The 17,513-nt window shown below is 39.3% G+C and overlaps 1 protein-coding gene and 1 long non-coding RNA gene across 11 annotated transcripts in view; one reads left to right on the top strand and one right to left on the bottom strand.

Annotated features, from left to right (window-relative positions):
• Positions 1-261: 261 nt before the first annotated feature.
• On the bottom strand, positions 262-8,559 carry LOC308660676. Of its 2 annotated transcripts, XR_014024785.1 has the most exons (4): positions 8,283-8,559; positions 5,225-6,043; positions 2,895-3,060; positions 262-638 (listed from the first exon to the last, which is right to left on the bottom strand). It is a non-coding gene; the product is annotated as an uncharacterized lncRNA (long non-coding RNA). The 2 variants fall into 2 exon arrangements; XR_014024784.1 differs by having other exon boundaries at positions 5,225-8,559.
• A 54-nt stretch (positions 8,560-8,613) lies between these two features.
• BAZ2B (bromodomain adjacent to zinc finger domain 2B) overlaps positions 8,614-17,513 on the top strand; it is a 228,494-nt gene continuing 219,594 nt past the window's right edge. For 3 of the 9 annotated variants that reach the window (XM_081315170.1, XM_081315167.1, XM_081315166.1), the window contains exon 1: positions 8,617-9,020. The gene's annotated coding sequence lies outside the window, so the exon portion shown is untranslated. Of the gene's footprint in view, positions 9,021-17,513 lie in introns of all 9 variants that reach the window. The other 6 variants (XM_081315169.1, XM_081315168.1, XM_081315161.1 and 3 more) reach the window with 4 other exon arrangements.

The following is a 17,513-nucleotide window of genomic DNA, read 5'->3' as shown; positions in this document are numbered from 1 at the left end:
CCAGGCTAGAAAGCAGAAGACTGTGAGTTCAAGTCCTACCTTAGCCATGAAAACTGTCTGGGTGACTTTGGGCCGGTCACCCTCTCTTAATGCAACTCACCTTACCGAGCTGTTGTTATGGGGAAAATAGGAAGAAGAAAGTGTGTTGGATATGTTTGCTGCATTATTTGTAAACCTAAAATAGGCGGGATACAAGCAAACAAACAAACCATGCTGGCTGAGGAATTCTGGGAGTTGAAGTCCACACATTTTTAAGTTGCTGAAGTTGAGGAACCCTAATTTAGACTCTTGTACCAAAACAAAAATTAAAAGCTTATTTCTGATGCATTAACAAATCAGGATTTATCATATTGGTCATTATCCACTATAAACTTCAATTCCCTTTTCCTGTCTCCATTGCTTAGTTAAAAAAGAGATTAGGGTCATACTCTGTGGTTTCTTCTCGATGTGGCTCAGTATGATCTACACAAGTCATGGCTTTTGCCTCATTGAAGGGAATAAGAAAAATCCGATTTGCTGTGAAGTAGATGTGCAGGCTTGTCTTTCACTCCACGGGAAAGGAAGGAGCTGAGAAGGAGAAGTGCATAATCCTACACCTCTCTGCTGCTTATTCTCATAATCCTCATTTGTCATTTTACCTGAAACATGAGCCAAAGCACGATACCATTTAGAATATTATTTAAACATAAGTTTTTTAAAAAATTTAAACCACTAATGGTCTTGCAGCCATGAATGTCAGGAAGTCTTTTGTGTAAGCTTTCCTTAGCTACGAGGCTTTAAACAAACCTTAAGGAAAGACTCAGTGGAAAGACACTTTTGAATTAATCTTTCTGCAATTCTAAAATAATACAGGTAGACTTTGACTTATAATGGTTGATTTAGAGGATGTTTGAAATTACCATGGCACTGAAAAAAGTGACTTATGACCGTTTTTCACACTTATGACCGTTGCGGGATCCCCATGGTCACCTGATCAAAATTCAAATGCTTGGCAACAGACTCATATTTATGACATTTGCAGTGTCCTATGATCACATTTGGTGACCTTCTGATAAGCAGTGTTTCACTTAACAATTGTGGCAAGAAAGGTTGTAAAATGGGGCAAAACTCACTTAACAGATGTTTTAGTCAACAACCAAAATTTTGAACTCAGTTGTGGTCTTAAGTTGAGGACTACCTGTACTGATCTATTATAGTGCGACTGTTGTAAGAACTACTGAAATAATTAATGTATGTTGTCTGAAGTAGTAGTGGCCCATTATTGTGCTTAGCATCCTAGAAATCAAGTCCAAAGTTGATTTTTTATCACTGTGAAGTGTACATCTATATTTTGTCATGTGGTGTTTCTGGTCTCTTATGTACAGATAGTCCTTGACTTACAACCATTCATTTAATGACTGTTCAAAGTTATAATGGCCCTGGGAAAAATGAGTTATGACTGTTGCAGCATCTCTATGCTCACGTGCTCAAAATTCTAATGTGGAGTGGATGCAGATGAGCAGATTAAAATGGAATTTTAGTTGTGACCCATTGTAGAATAATCATAAGGCTTTGGATCATGCAGAGCATTATACTGCCTTCAGTGTTTATGATTGTCAGGAACAGATATGAGAGAAATAGCAAAAGCTGGATTTTGAGGCTGATGCTTGATCCTCAGAAAGTGAAGGGAGAAATAATGAAACAAGTCTGCCCAGAAAGCAGATGCCAGCCAGCAAAGACAATGAGAATCATATATTAGCCTGAATATTATCAGAGGGCAATTTTGGTGCTTCCACTTTCTAGGAATGGCTGCCTGCCCATTGGGATGATGGGATAAGGGAACAATGCAAATTCTTTTCCATTGTTGACTGTAGTTCTCTAAATACATCCAGCTTGTATTTTTATATTTCTATAATTTGAGAGTATATATAATAATACTTTAATTATAATTATATCATAGCTGTTTATATTATTCTAATTATGCATAATTTTAATGTTAATTTAATAAAGCAAGTATATTGTGTTTGTATGTATACTTTATTAAATTATTAACATTAAAAACATTGGTAGTGACCATAATAGGAAAATAATATATTTAATATTTAATATTGATATTTTATTCTATTATAATATTTAATAGAAATATTAAATTTTACTTCACTGTTATACAAATACTAACAAACTACGTGGTCTGAATTAACCATGAACTGTATAAAGAAAATTTGACAAGGCCTCTTTCTTGGTTTTCTGTTGAAGAAAGGCTATTCAAAAATTTAACAAATAGTACACATCAGCAATTCATTGCTGGAACTATTTTTCTATATAAATCCAATAATCAGTCAATCAACAAATACTAGGCAGTGTCCTTAATGACTACTTGGCTCAGGAGTCTCTTCTTGAGAAACGAAATTGTTAAGCTAAGAGGTCTGTAAAGAAGCCTCTTTTTAAAGGAGAAATCATGGTGGTTTTTAAGCTGCAGTGAAAATACAGACATCTTCCATTTCAAGTGCAATCTCTGTGCTAGAGAAACTAGCACTGTCCCCAACCACACTCCACTGATGTTCCTTAAAAAGTGTGTCATTTTCCAGTCTCATGCCATTATGGCTTCTGAGTTTTTGATACGATTAACGTATTTGTTCAAATCATCAAATCTGTTTTATTTTTAAAAAATATTTAAAACATCAGGTACAATCTAAAACAAAGAATTGCGGCAAGGACAGTACAGTCATGCTGCAAATAACTCCCCCCCATGTGCTTGTGAATATCCAAGTATCCTGACTGAGAAGCCTGGAAGAATAAAAAAAAATTCTTTGGATGGCACTGAAAAGATCCCAGTTTAGCGTCAGACAGACTTGGGGAAACCACTGCAGCAGAATAAATTACCAGAACTACTTTTTAAGAACCAGTTGCATTACTTCATTCTGCAGAGGCCCCCAAAGAAGGCAATAGACCTCTGAGCAGATGTCAAGGGCGGAGAAACTCCTTCAGGTAATTGGTCTTCCAGTTGGGTCTTCCAAAGTGAAAAACAGTAGCTTGAATTTAGGCAGGGAAAGAACCAGAAGCCAGTACGGATCACAGCACCTGTACAGTGATAAATTCATAATGGAGTGAGCATCTGCTGCCCCATTTTGGAGTTGTAGAAGTTTCCTTGGCTCCTTCAAAGGCCACTCCTCATGTAATATTATATGGGTCTCCAGCTGGGAAGTTAATAGTGAGGCTGAGAGTGATAAAGCCATTTCTATCTTTTGGAAGTTAGCCCTGGGAATTAGATCAAACCTGAATTGATCAAAAGTGCTCAATGTCAGTCCAAGACCATTCCTAAATTGCAATCCAGATAATTTATAACAGCTTTTCCCAATCTGATGTCATGCTCTTGCTGGGTATGTTGTGGCTGATGGGAAGTTACAACCCCTGACATATGAAAGACCCTGGTTTGGGAAGTTTGCTTTACAGTTTACTTTACCTACTCCCTCTCCAAGAAGATTGAGCATCATCTTTTCCAGATAGAATTTCAGTTATATTGACTTTTAGCTCATTTATCTTCCTGCAAAAATTGTTCAGACCACGATTTGCTTTACTTGGACCACATGGAAAGAACAGACGTCATCTTATATCAGTGAAATTTTAAGCCACATCTCCAGGTAGCCTGACTTCATTGAACTTTGTAGAACCATTAGGCAGAGCCACACTCTCTTAGTACAGTACTGGGTTTTGGAATTAATCATTCAAATAGCAATATAGTATTTCCAAAATCAACTCAGATCATCTAATCAGAAGAGTCCCGTAACTGGTGGGGTAGAAAGCCTTTAAAAGAATTAGGCCTAAAACCTAAATAGCAAGTGATTGTATCAACTCTGATGTCAATTTTATTTATGTAGGATATGAACCTTACCTTGATTTCATTCTCCTAAAGGTCCATTTGTTCCCTTTTTCCCATAATGGCACAATGGACGATTGCCTCTGCTCACAATGCAATACTTGGAAAGAAAAGCTGTTTTTGTCTCTTAGATGTGGTCCAATTTCTATACTCCCACCTTTGAAAAACCCACCCTTCATGTTCTGTAAATCACAAAACCCGTTTATGGGCCTTGACTTTCCTGTAGAATTTCTTTCAGGCTCATTTCTAGCAGGATAATTATTTCAGAACAGGCAAGTCACGGTGATCAACAACAGATCAATCTAGCTGCAAAGCTATTAAAGTTGTGTTTTAAGTATTCACGAGCTTTCTTGTCCTTCTGTACTCTTTGATTATAGGGAAATGAAGTAGCTCCGCATTCATTTGACTACTCTAGGGTGACATCATAAACCAGGGAGTGTAACAGCATAAAGGCAGGAGTACTTAGGCATGTTAAACTGTATAAATAGCCCTCAGAGAGCATAAGCTCTTCTGTGCCAACAAGTATCTGAGATAAAAGTAAAGCTCTTAAACCCAGAGTAAATTTTCTGAGCACGAAAGTTATGCTTTTAGAGCCTTCCACTGAGGTCTTACTTATAAGTATAATATATTAAGGCATAGTTGCACCATAATTGAATGAAAAAATTAGCTTTTAAAAAACAAATCTACTATAATGCTTTTTCTTTCCAATTCATAGCACGTCCTTCCTACGAATGCTTCCATCTTTTACTAGAAACATGGTTGATGCAGACTTTGCAGAAATATTTTTGCCCTGATGTTATGTCCTGCAGGGCAATCCCATAGGGGTCTAATAAGAAATAAACCCTGCTGAGTTCAGTGGATCTAACCTCTGGGTAAGTGTGCCTAGCTTTGCGGCCCTACTGCACATACTTTCCAATAGCTTCTTCATTGTTATCATGCAACTGCTCTCACTATGCACATTGGGAGCACGGCAAAACACATAAAAATGTGGCAGATTTCAGCAGCAGGTCACACAAATTGGAAATAATCTTGCAGGTACAGGACTTTTCTTTCCTGCTAACATGATTGCACACATTGGGGTTCTTGCTTCCTAAAGCCAGTGAATTCACTGTTGCTTTTAGACTGTGTACCCAGAAAATGTCTAGCTCCTTGGAAGTTTAACTAGAAAATTAATAATGATGGACAAGACTTGTCAGAGTCAGGTGCTCAGTTCCCTATTACATTCCTGCAACAAGCAGCAGTGCCAAATAGTGGTGTTGATTTGGGAGACCCTTGCTTCAAATAGGGCAATGCCCTTTAGGAGTTATACCACAATTAATTTGCCAGCACACAAAACTTAAATAACATATTTAATATGGAAAAAACTACCTTGCTATCAATGCTTTGCACAGCCAAATGCATATCAATGCATGGAGTTCATTTACATTAGCCAAGTCTAGGTAACATTCCAAGAACTGCCTTTTCTATGATTGCAGCAGGTGTCTTCTTCCAGTTAATTCCATATAGTCAGTAACTGGTAGGTAGATCACAGAAAATTGGCAGAAGCATGTCAAAACATCGCCTAGAGAAGGAAGATGAAGACAGGGGACCAAAATAGAAAGTGGCACATCAGTGGTGTTTTCACAAAGGGTGAAAACTTGGAAAGATGGAAAATATTTTACATTTAATTCATCCAGGCCATAGAGACATTTCCCATAAAAAATAAAAGCCCAGATTGTGATGAGGAAGCCATATTTAGGAATTATTTAGGAATATTGGGGGGATTATACTTATATGCAGTCAAAATTCAACAAATAATTATACATAGGGATTACAGCTATCATATAATAACAGGGATTTTGATATGTATGAATATTTTGTCCATGGGAACAATTGGTTCAGAGACCCCAAGAACTGAAACCCAAAGCAACTATCACTTCTTGTATGGGAATTCCACTTGATTTTGACTACAAACACCATCAGTGGTTTATATTATATTTTAAAATGCATATTGAAGCCCCCACCCCCAATTCCAGTAGATTGTTTCCCAGTGAATTGAAGCAGATATTGTTTAAATGCCTTGTAAATATAACATTTGGAAAAGCAAAGCATGGGAAAGATGGAGGCTTACCTATAATGTTCTTCTGAATGGGATGGCATCTTAAGATGTTGTTAGGTGTTATTAGCAACCCCTTGATTCCTGTGTATCTAGATAACCAAGTGTTTTGATCCAAATGACAATCCAACGCCATAAATTTTGATGCTTGCTACACAAGGATGGCAGTTGTTCCTTTATGTATATAAATTTGCCGCAATGCAATTTTTAGGTTTGCAGCTCTATAAACATTTTATACTGTACTATCCAATACGACAAAATGTCTTTACCTCTTCTGTTACATGTGATTGACAGTTTTTCCCCTGACATTATTAGCTGAAAGATTTTTCTTTCAATGATGGATTTTTTTTCAGGATCTGAAAACCATTACCATTTACTTTGTGCATTATCTAAATACCTTGTTTACTTTTGTGTATTTTAAAACTTGGTTGTCTTTTAAGAGAGGCAAAAACTGATCTTCTAAGAAAGGTATTAGCTTTTGGTCCACAGCTTTCTGAGTGAGAGATCTGATTTTCTATATTCATAACTATATTCTTATGCCATATTTTAACTCCAAGAATATTATTAGTAAATTTTGAGGTTATAGAACTAGTGACCCAATCAAACATGTACAGACTTTGGCCTTCGAGTTAATTAAATGTGGGTTAATAATGTATTATAAGGAAATTATTGTTATTACTGTTATTAGGTAGTTACTCAAATTATAGCTTCAAAGGAATGCAGAGCATAGAGAAACTCAGGATTAAATTATGCATTTGAACTATAGGCCAGCTTTTACTGTTCAGACAGTTCGCTGCTAAGAGAAATTGTGTGTCATTGAAATTAAATGCTTTTCTGGGGATGGAAGGCTCCAGTTTTTTAATGAAATTACCAAGTGTGGAATAGTGAAATGATTAAAATCTGTATTCCGGGAATGTGGCAGCACACACAAAAAAAATCAATAAATGCTAGCACAATTTTGCTGCTGAAAGTGAATACTAGGAATGAAACAAACTACCACCAATTGCACAATTAAAATTGTAGGTCATTAACTGAGATTTTGTCATCAACTTGCTAAGACATTATTTCTACATTTTTTCCTTTTGGAATACATTTTCCTGTGTAATGAGGAGCTTTTCAGATAGCCTTGTTAGATGGGCAGGATATTTAGCCCTTCCCCCAGTGGTTCTTGCATTGCAATCATTGTGCTTGCACTTATTATGTTACAAATGGAGGTAAGGCTGACATTCTCATTGCATGCAAAAAGACCTAGCCTGCCAAGAGTTGTTTTTTTTTCCTCCTAATGAAGCAGCTTTGTGAAATCTCTCCATGCGCTAATACTAATGAAGATCCTCCAGCACAATTAAAATCACAGCCAGGGTCTGAAGAGGAAACCCAGGACAATGGTATCCACATATGCATATAATTTTGATGTTGCAACCAGCTTTTGTTCAGAACTGATGTTAAAAAATCTGCAGATTTTAGAGGGCTCTACTCACAATGCAAAGAATTGTTAGCAATTTCCATGCTCCAATTTCAGAGTGCCAAACCCAGTAATATCCTCTTGCACTTTGTTATTTCTAGTCAAAAATCTCTTCTCCACTGTAGGTTTAAGGTTATATGTTTTATAGTTCACAGGAAGCAACGGTTGGCTTGCAGTGTACTTTAACCCTGACTTAGCACGACTTTAATCCAACGCCGGGAGACGTTTTCGAAACTACTGAATCAGAAAACTGATTGTTTTAGAACTGTTTTTTTTGCATTTCTCTGTCTTTTTTCTGGAAAATGACAGAGAAAGATGTAATTATCTGTGTCCACAATAACTACCAAGCCCCCATATATTAGACTGTGTTTATACGTAGCAAAAAGGCCAAGAGCTGATAGCTGGGATACTGGAAACACGTTTGGCTGTCTTGCTGCGGTCTTAATGAGGATGCAAAATACTATTTAAAACAATTATTGGGACATCTTTTGATAATTCTTTCGTTTAAAGGAGACGACCATTGGCCGAGGGAAGTTAGCATTTATCGGCTGGGGTGGGGGGCCCCGATGAAGGATGGGCAGCTCGCCGGCTCTCCCTTACTCGGAGTGTGCCTGCATCGCTGCACACCTCCTACTCAAGAAGTTATTGGATCTGCTTCTTTCCGTGCCGATCGTTTATATCCACACACACACACACACACACACACACCCGCAATGCATGCCTAAAAAATGTTAGTGACGATTTCCCGGCGTGTTGCCCGGGATGCGTTCACTTCGGGACCCCGCCTGAGGGAATCCACGTCTGGCCAGCCCCCTTGCTTTTGGGGTCCAGCGAGCGGTAACCCCTTCCCCAAAACAAAGCGGCTCAACTTTCTCCCAACTTCTTCAGAGGGTGCTCCTCGAGGGGTCCGAAACGCGAGCAAAGCAAAGCAAGAGGGTGAACTTTTTGAGAAGCAACGGCGTCCCCGGGTCCCCTGGCCTGCTGCTGCTCTTGCTGCTGTTGCGGCTTCCCTGGCCTGATAGGTCACGTCTTGCCGAAGCTGAAATGAGATAAACAATTCTCTTTCTTTCTTTCTTTCTTTCTTTCTTTCTTTCTTTCTTTCTTTCTTTCTTTCTTTCTTTCTTTCTTTCTTTCTTTCTTTCTTTCTCTTTCTCTCTCCACAAACCCCCCCCCCCGCCGCCGCCGCCACCACCACCCCGTCTCTTTAACAGCAACTTTCATTGTTAGAAAGAGAGGAGCGAGTTGGTTGACGTCACTTTGGGTCGGCGAAGCCTTCGGCTGGAAGTGAAGCTTGAATAAACCTTGAGAGAGGAGAGGGGGAATCGGCTTCGAGCTGCTGCCGCTGGAACGAACTAAAAGCAAGAGACGGGAGCGGGAACGAGGCGGGTTATCTATCATGAATCCTTCTAGTTAGATTCAACCCCCCCTCCTTTTTTTTTCCTCTCTTCCACACACACACACACACACACCGGCCCGGTCTTTCTTCACTCCCTTCTCCAGCCTGTTTGGAGGAAGGCTGCCTTCCCAGCATCCAGATCACACAAGCGGAGCGGTGCGCGCGTGGAAGGGAGCGAGGAGAAGCGTGGCTTCGCGTCTCAATTGCAAAGGTGAGTTCGAATCGATTCCGGAGGCGGAGGTGTGTGTGTGGGGGGGGGAGAAAAGGTGGCTTAAGGGGGAAGTGCAAGTTGTGCTGCCGGCCGAGGCGCCCCGAGCTTTGGCTTCCAAGCCGGCGGCGCGGGGTGGTGGAGAGGGGAGCGGCAGAGGAAAATGGGACAGAAAGAAGCTGGGGGTGGCGCGGGGAAAACCTCTCGGCAGCCTCGGAGTATCTGGCGGTTCTCTCTGGCAGCTCTTTTGTTTTGCCGGGGCGCTTGCCGGCGTGTGCATCCGAGGGGGCGTTCGCTGGGTGCCCGTCTGTCTCTCGGGTCTTTCCACACGTTCGTTCACAGACGGATATACACAGAAAAAGAGAGAGAGGGAGAGGGAGAGGGAGAGGGCGAGGACTACCAGTCGCCGGCTCGGTGCATCTGCGGTAGCGGTGGCTCAACTAGTAGAGCAAAGTGAAACTGACCTTGTGCCCGAGAGACGGGAGGGGCGGGTAGATTTAAACACGGGCTCGGGGGCTGGAGTCGCGGCTCTGCGCGGTGGGTGTGTGTGTGTGGGGGGGGACACCTTTGGTGCCTGGGCGTTTTGCAAACACCCTTCCACCCCCCCACCCCCGTGGCTGGCAATAAAAGTCGTGGGGGGGGGGGGCGGGCGGGCGGGAGAGGCGATTCCGAGAGTCTTTTTTTTTGGTGCCCGCCCGTTTAGCGACCTTCCTCGCTTCAGAACTGCCGCTGCGCTTTTTGTGCCCTGTCGCCCTGCCTGGCTGCTTGAGTCGTTCTCTCCTTCGTTTGCTGAGGCGACGTTGAGCGTGACAGCCGGCCTCAGATACGGGGCGGTTGCCCTCTCCCTCCCCCAAATGTGGGAGAAGGCACCTCCCGGGGAGGAAGGCACGAAGGAGTCCGAGGCTCCGTCGCCTTCCTCCAGGTCCCTGGCCGTGCCCGTCTCTTTTCCCCTCCCCTCCTTGCCTCCCGCTTTATGCTTTTTCTTTTTAAAGCGCTCGCCGGCCAGCGTTGAATCCGAGGCTGCGGCCGCTTTGCAAAAAAGCGGGGTGTGGGTACAGCTAAGAAGGATGAGGGGGGCGGGAGGGAGGGAGTCGTGGCTGCTTCTCGGGGCATTCGCTGCTTTGCTTTTTCCCCTCAACAACCTCTTTCTCTCTCTTCCCTCCCCCCCCCTCTCCGGTCTTTTGTGTGTGTGTGTGTGTAGCTTCCTTATAAAGCCGGAGACGCAGCTGCTGCCTTTAGCCGAGTTGTTGAAATTTATCCCTTTGTGTATATTACAATATCCTCCATTTTTCTGCCCTCTAAACAACAAGCCTTTCGCCATCTTGGGCTTTTTTTAAAAAAAAAAAAATCAAGTCGGGGTCTGCGTGCGTGTGTGTCTTTTTAAAGGGGTAAGAGGATGAAACGATTCAAGTCCCGGTGAATAACCCACAAAGTTGAGGCAATCTTACAAGGACGGATAGTGACGTCATGTAAAGTTTAAAAGGGATTTTTCCCTCCCTCTCCTCTTCCCTACACGTTGGGTTCTTGGATGTTTATTTTCTTTGAAAGGATTTCTGGTCGAGCAAGTTTTAAGCTGCGATGAAGGGTTATAATTTACATTTATAAAATGGACAGAACGAGTTGTACGGCCTGAATTTTTGGGACAGGTGGAGAAAGAGTTTTCACCCATAGATTTTTTTTGGTGTTAATTACCAGGTTAAAATGGTAATACTATACAAAGGATAAGACTTGAGTGAAAAACAAATATTTTCTTTTGCAAATATTGTAGTTCTGTGCTTGAACCATATATAGGTGAGGTACTTAAGAATCTTCCTAGCATGATTAAGGGCACAGAAAACATATCAGGCTGCAGCTACATTTTTTTTAAAGTTTGTGGATTGTTTTTCTTAGGTTTACCAATACCATACCCTGCCCCCTTTCTGGAAGGGACCTGTGGATTGTGTCCCAGATGCTATGGCTTTCAAAATACTATTAGTATGCTAAATTCCCAATTGCTCCCTAATAAGATTAAAACACAAAACATCTTAGTTGCATCATCTCACCTTGATGTTTTGCTTGCAAAAAGGGAGACCAGAAAAACTACTACTACCAATTTATTTCTCAACAGACACCCCCTTTCATTTTATAAAGTTACAAGGCAGAACTTAATAAAACATTGAGCACTTCATAAATAATAAAATCATTAAGCAGGCTTCTACTTTCTTGCTTCTTGCGTTTGTTTTGTATTTACTCTAACATCTCAGTAACATCTGCATTAACATCTCATGAAATTCTTTGTGTTTAATTTGCATTTCCTTTGTTTTTGTGGGTGGAAAAGAAAAAAACCCCCAGCATTTACTACAGTTAAATGGAAATTAAAAGGAACCTTTTTAGCATGTCAAGTTTTTTCTTCCAATACAGTATAAACTGAAGGAGAGATTTAGTGTATTTTTATGCTTGGATTGGAAGTATGCTTTCATGTTTACAAAATTAAGCTATTTACGTTAGTATGTCTTTTCCTTTCTTGCCTGCCCTTTTTTTCCTTTATTTCTTTGAAAAGAAGCCACTTCAGAAAGCTTGGCTGAATTGAATGGCTGCCAGTTATGTGGATGTTAGGTAGATGAAAACGTTGAAATAGTTAAAAGAACATAGAACAGATGGCTTTAAATTATACATGCAAAAATGCCTGGAAGATTTGACAGATTATAAATGGTGAGCCACAGAAGATAAGCAGTTTAAGAAAATGGCAGTTAATACATTTGATACCTCATACCTATTGTAAACCATGCCCCTATTTTATGATGCATAATCAGTAAAGCAAGAAAACCTCAAAAAATTAGAGCTGTAACAATTTTCCATGTTGGGTATACATGGGAGAGTTGGAAGTCTTAAATATTTAAGAGTTTCATTTCAAGTGTTCAAATAATTTCAGACAGTTCAAATCTGTTCTGGCAAGAAAACATTTTATTTTTAATTCTTGGAGTAATGTTGATTTTGAAATGCTGTTAATGCATGCCTCTATAGTTTTGTGCCTGAAAGTGGTAATAGATAGTAAATATAAGGGTTTGAAGTTTTGGAGTTCTTGGTTTCCTTTTTTCTTTTAATGGGTGATTAGCTGTACTGTTGTTATTCTTTGAAAATGGTAGATAAATATATTTTAAGTAATATGTTCCTGGATTTTTTAACTGCACAATACTTATTTACTATTTTGTAGTTCTATATTCCAACTGAGACCCAGTTTTAAAGTTAGCTGTAGTACCGTATAATTATAAAATTGTTAACATTTCTGTTTGTGTGTACTATATGTATATGTTGGTGTGTTTGAGAGCAAATTAGCAAATTCGCTATATATTATATGTGGGTGTTCATTTCTTTAAAATAAGTACCAGCACTTCTAAAGTATGTTTATACATCACTTAAATGCACCTTCTGTTTGGTGATGGTATAGAATAAATCATTTACACTTTGGTGTAATGGTAAGGTAGGAGCTGTCACACAAATAGCTGGTTTTGGTTCTGTTCTGATTTGTTTCCTCAAAAGACGCTTATTTCAAATTTAGGTAAAGGGGCAGTGGAAACATTTGCTTTCTGGGTGCTTTTCTCCTTTTCCCCCCTCATTTCTTTGTTTGCATGTTTATTATAAAACCGCAGTGCAAAGGAGCAGATGTTTTGCCAAACATCCTGATGTGTTGCTTTTTCTTAGGGGAGCATAACTGTTTCTTCTGATGCATCAGCCTGACAGCTGGTTGATTTCATGGAGCTGCTAAGAAGCCATTAGTGGTGTCACTGAATTGAAACAGAACAGTCACTCTCAGCTTGAACTGCAATTGTTAATGTCTTTGTTGTACTTTTATGTTCCTACCCAAGATGTAGAATATCACAGTTGCAAGGAAATCCTATCTTTCTTTTGGATCTTCGTAAATCAGTGGAAAGATCTGCTGCGATTTGGTTGTGTCTAGATGCTCAATAATCTTTATTATTTTTTCCTAGAATATAAAGAATTTGTAGCATAAAAGACTTTAAAACTTATAAGAACACAGTAGGATAAAAATAGTCTCAGTACTGACACCATTCTCCTCCTAGCCTTCATAGGTAGAGGAATAGTGGCTAAGATTGGCTACATGCTGTTATTTATTTCCAAGAGTGCATTTCAGCTTTAAAAGTAATTATCACAATCCAGCACAGTTCGGCACACTTAAGTCCAATGGAAAACAATAGGTCTTGTATGTAATAGATTAAGGCCTAGAGTGCAATATAATTCACAGATTTTCTCTGTTACAGGATTAGAAGTATATTTGTCTTTATTGTAGTGAGCTGAATATTGGGAAGGCACTAATCTGCTTTCAAGGAGGAGAAGCATTAGCAGAAATATCTGTATTTGGAAATTGTAGTTGAGGCTTTCCAATGTTATTACCTTGAGGGATTTGCTAGTTGGTAGTTCATATTGAACACTTTTTGACAACACACCTCTGATCTTTTCTTTTTAAAATAAATGTATTTATAAAATGCTGGGATAGACAGGAAAAATGCTGACAAAGTTAGTAAGACGGACAATTATGTATTCACATTGGAAGGCTGCTTGAAAATTGATCTGCAAATGAATTAGTGCTTTAATGAAATCAAGCAATGGAGAAGGTGCATATTTCTGTAAGATAGATTGTGAAGAAAACCATTTCATATGAACTGCTTATAGTCAGGGCAGAAAACAACTTGAGAAAATTATTAAAATAAGAATAGCATTTGTATAGCAAATTTCAAGTACTCAAAGCATTCCACACTTATTATCTGAGTTATACATGTCATTATCAACATATTCTATTTGGAGGCTTGAAGCTAAGAGGAAAAATGGGTTTTCTAATGTTATCTAGTGACTTTGTTGCTGCTGAACTGGGATCCAAAGGAGAGGGATCTTCCAGCTCAGGGCACAGTCCTATTCACAGTCAGTGGGCCCTAGCTAATAGTAAAGGCAGAGAGACTTGGTTCCAATGATCCGTAGCTCAGTGAGAGAGAGTCTGTGCTTTGCATGTAGAAGTCCTAGCTTCTTCAGTTAAAAAGATTAACTAGAGGTTGCTATTAAGACTCAGAACAGCCAGAGCTAAGCAGTATAGAAAGCATCCTTCCACAAAGTTATGCCAGTTGCTTAATTCTTGGGATATTCTTTGATCTGTTTTCAAGATGGTTTATTATTTTGTGTGTGTTATGTGTGTGTAGGCTCCAGATATAATTAAACTTAAGAGTAGGCCCATGAATCTAAGGGGATGGAAATTGGTCATGTTCGCAATCCAATGATGTTTGATGGGTCTTTCATGTAACTTGACTATGAAGCTTAGCAGCTCATCTTGATTTTTCTTGAAGCTGCGATCCATTTTTATTTTGAATAGGTGACTCTAGCAAACCTTGTTTGCATCAATAGTAATTCCACTAGTTATGGGGCAGTTTCCCGTCTTGGGGGGAAAAATCACTATTTGGGACTTTTTCCCTTAAGTCATGTACCGTATGTGTCATATATCATGCACATATCCAGTGTGTTGTGGAAGAGTTACCAGTAAAATCAAGAAGTCAGAAAATCAAAAATTTTCTATATGCTCATTAGGTAAGAACTGCTAATTAAAACCTCTCTAACTCCCAGTGGTAAAAAGCAAAAGGATATCTCCTAACTGCAGTATAATTGTAATATGATGTATAATTTGATCCTGTGTTTGGCTAGAAAGAAATTTTTTCAGCTTGAAAAATTTGTTTGTTTCAGTTATTAAATCTACCTACCACACACACCTTGTGACTCTTGATTGTTAATGACAATAATGTACAACAATTAGAATGTTCACAGTAAGCTATAAATACTCAGGTTGCTCAAGTCACATAACAACATTACATAAACGTCCCAAAACCCTCTAAAATAGATTGGTTTATAACTAACTTCTGGAAAACTTCTGCATGAAATCAATTTCACCCCTGGGAGAGGCCATCCCAGGGGGCTCAAAACATCCCAGAGAAATTCCAGGTCTTGGCCTCCCTTGCCCAATGAAATGCTGCACTACCAACAGCTTTTCCCAAGAAAGATGCTTTCAGTAGATCTACTGTAATGAGAAGGTGGTTGTGAGTTACCCGCTTGAGAAGCCATAAATATTGTCCTTGTGTATTTTGATCTAATTGGAGCCTCCTCAAGATTAGAATTGGGGCATGCAAGGGGAGAGGAGAGTGAAGGGAAGTTCCATTGTGTAATTAAAGATGGGCTTCTATCATGTGAGTAGATGCCGATTAACCGATACAATATTGAATAGTTAGCTCACAAAAAAAAACTTTTTTGATGATCAGCAATTCATTTAATTTCCAGTTCAGTTCAGTCCTCAGGGAAAGGGCGGTATACAAATGTAATAAAATAAATAAATAAATAAATATATTCACACATAATTTTCTCTCTCCTATCCTTGTGACCATCCAGAGTAGGTAGGGCTGCGCAAAGCATTTAAGAGTTGCTTTGCAGTCTCTGTTACTGAATATATTAATTGACAAAAGTGGCGTGTCTGGGTATGCACACACATCTGGGTAGAGTTTACAAAGAACCTTAGAAAGATCAGAAGTGTTTCGCATTAAAATCTTGTGAAACCCCTCTCTAATGTGTTGTACATCTCCAGTAGGCAAAGAATCTGTAATGTAAGTATGTGTATTTGTTACTCGTCCCAGCTTCTGCCAACCTAGCAGTTCGAAAGCACGTAAAAATGCAAGTAGAAAAATAGGGACCACTACGGTGGGAAGGTAACAGCGTTCCGTGCGCCTTTGGCGTCTAGTCATGCCGGCCACATGACCACGGAGACGTCCTCGGACAAGCGCTGGCTCTTCGGCTTTGAAACGGAGATGAGCACCGGCCCCTAGAGTCAGAAATGACTAGCACGCATGTGCGGGGGAACCTTTACCTTTACCTTATTTTATGACACTTTTTCTAGCTACTCGCAATCAGAGATATTTATTCTGAAGTATTGTTAAAAATGAAGTACCTATATTTCACATAGGAATATTTCCACTGTGTAGTATTTTCTTTAATCTTGTTTCTTTAGTTTTAATCTTACTTACCAATGGTAGGCTTGTAAGAGTTCAGAGTTAATTGATGATTAGAGCAGTGTGTTAGGCTAGTAAAATAAAAATAAATATTTGCATACTTTCAACAGAGTGAAAAATGGGGTAGAAATAAAAAGTATTTATTGAAATCAGGGGAAAGCATGCTTGGGTATGATTGCCAATCTTATTTAAATAGATAACTTAAATATCTGGACTGAGGATTTCTTGATTCAGGAAGATCAGCAGCATGATTTGGTCTGTCTATTTAGAAGCTAAGTGCCATTGGATTGCAGCACTAGTTATCTTTTCTTGCAACCGCAAATGAATGGAAATAAGATTTTGCATGAAGTTGTGTGCATGAAGTTGTAGCTCTTGCTAATTTTAGTGAAGGATTTTAAAGGGGACAGTTGTACAGTGCAAATTGATGTTTTGCCATTGGGCTGTATGTGCTGTATCTTCTTGACCGCCTTTGTGTATATGGAGAACACATGTTGTATAGATCCAGTTTGATTCACTGCAGATTTGCTGATTAAGGGTTTCAGGAAAAGAGTTACCTTGTTTGTCAAGGCTTCTTCCTTCATTTTAGCAGGGGAAACAGACCCAAATTAGAAAAAGACAAATGGTTTTCCATTTAAAAGGGATATGAAAGGCTCAAAAAGAACTCAACTGATGCATTATTTCAAAGAAGAACACATTTGGGGAATATGCTGGCTTTAACATGCACAATACAACCAAATTCTCCACTATTGCAGGAACATTTCAGACTCATAAATCCGCTAAGTTCCCTGTGAAACTTAATTACAAAGGAAAAATAATGTTTACAATGTGTTCAAAGTTGATTTGAAATGCTGGTTTTGTCAAGCTGCTAAAGGCTACCATTGGCTTGAAATAATTTCATTGCTTTTCTAGTATGCACATCATTGTCTTTAAGTGTGACTGTATGGTTTAAAAACTACACCAATAAAGTACCTTCCAAAATTTGGATTTGCATCGAACTTCCAACCTGTACTTGATTGCCTTTTCCTGGTTCTCATATGGTAAAAGAGAGCACAGCCATCAGATACACTCATGTATTTCCTGCTAATGAATTAGTGTGGTGTAATTTTGAGCACATTTTTGAATCCTGTTGAGAGTGCAAAAAGTGTGATGGGAGAAAGATTGTGAATACTAGTTCCTTCTTTTGTTGCTGTTTTGTCAATTGGCATATTAGCTCCACCTCCTGTTCATTGCCCTTTAGGTCACTTTGCACATGTTGAAGGCAAACCTCTGTTTGAAGCAGTTTTTTTTTTAAAAATTAATACAGATTTCCCAATGAATTAGTACTTTTCACATGTCAGAGTTGAAAAAGAAGAAAACGTTTCTTGTTCTGATTCTCAACCTCAACAAGTAGTATATACTTTCGGGTGTTCTTTAACTGCTCGATCTTGTGCACAATCTTTTGTGTGTATGGTAATTCCTGCTT

This window comes from Vipera berus (genome assembly GCF_964194415.1).
Source record: "Vipera berus genome assembly, chromosome: 1".
NCBI classification, from domain to species: domain Eukaryota; kingdom Metazoa; phylum Chordata; class Lepidosauria; order Squamata; family Viperidae; genus Vipera; species Vipera berus.
The sequence above is the reverse complement of the archived record's forward strand: the minus strand, read 5'-3'. Positions and strand labels throughout refer to the sequence as shown.